The sequence below is a fragment of the Anoplopoma fimbria genome, chromosome 9 (genome assembly GCF_027596085.1).
Source record: "Anoplopoma fimbria isolate UVic2021 breed Golden Eagle Sablefish chromosome 9, Afim_UVic_2022, whole genome shotgun sequence".
Taxonomy (NCBI): Eukaryota; Metazoa; Chordata; class Actinopteri; order Perciformes; family Anoplopomatidae; genus Anoplopoma; species Anoplopoma fimbria.
In genome coordinates, this window is record NC_072457.1 from 17,177,044 (window position 1) to 17,178,649 (window position 1,606).

Below are 1,606 nucleotides of genomic sequence, written 5' to 3' on the forward strand. Positions count from 1 at the left end.
TGGGCCAAAAAAAGAAGCGAATCCAGTCTGATGGTTGGTCAAGATGAACCTGCATTAGCAAAGAGAGAAACAATGGTTGGTTAATGATTAAATATTCAAATGGGATAACATTTATTTTATACTGTATTTACAAATACAGGCAGATTTAGCTGTTTTGTCTATTGTCTTTGTCCGTTCTGTCTTTGCTAACTCACATTTGACAGCTGATATATTACCCGATATCAGCCTACTGCAGATTTGGGCTGACAATAAATATTATAAATTCTAATCTGTATTTGAAATGTAAATGGTTTGGGAAAAAAAGAAATCAAAAAGCAGCACTAACAGGTCTGCCACGCACGTGGAAGTGACACAACATCCGTTTCACTCATCGAATGAAAATAATGAAAATGAAATAACAACCACACAAGGAATATTTCTGCACCAACCGTAATGGTGGCAGAGAACTCGGCCGCAGAGAGAGCAATCTAAAAATCCCCAACTACGGCAGAGGCAGAGAGGCCACAAATAAATATAGTTTTACTTTCTTATTTGATTTTATGTGTAGATATGTCGGCCGTTTAAAAGACATGTTTATGCTGCAGTAAATATACCTATACAGAAAATGTTGTCTCTAATATTGGTTTTCCTCTTATGGACACAATGTGCAAACATTGATATTTGAATACTTTGAACCCATGTGTTATTTTGAATGGCGTAATCAAACGATTTTGAAAGCCCTATTGCAGATATCTCAGCATCAGTATGTCGGCCAATAAGTAAATAAGTATATCCCGATAAACTATCAGTCCATATATTGTCAAATGTTCCCCAAAAAAATATCGATATCAGTATTAAAAATCAAGTATCGATCAAGCTACAGGGGTATGTATCAGCTCAATCTGACAGGATTCCAAAAACTACACTCATCAGGTCTTTTCCTCAGTAGTAAACTGAAACACAGTAAGTAGTAGTACACACTAACCTTTAACTAGAAGAAATCCTCTCAACAAAATCCTTTCATAGGTCACTGTGTTGTATGTGTAATCACCAAAAACACTTTTGCTCTGAAGTGCCAATGTCTCAGCAGAGCTACTACTGTTTGATTCATCACAGAGCACTCACAGCTCAGCAGCTTCATTCAGGGAAAGCTGTTCATAGAGACAAAGACCGGCAGAGAGAAACTAAGCAAATGAGCACACCTGTTCAGGCCAGGCATGATGGATGGACCCGTCTTCTATCTGTTACTGATGGCCCCTTCATCAGCATTAATTGCTCTCAAATTGCTCCTTCGCTCTGCCTCAACCTGTATTGATGTCCATGGTGATGTTACAACCTTTTCAAACTCTTTTAAGTCAAGGAAAATAATTACAATCCCTTCTGACAGCAGGTCTACAGCCCAACAAGCACACAGCTGTCCTACAAAAGAGGTGCACGAGACAAACTCGGAAATCTCGTCTCCAGTAGGGTTGCAATTAAGGATCGATTTCATCATCTGTTCTTCATAAATAATGTAACTAATTCAGAGACACACAGACACAGGAATTGACCATTTATAGTTAGATGGTTATCCATTAATGTTTCAGAAGCTGTATATTAGCACAAGTGAAGTCACTTCTATACAAGT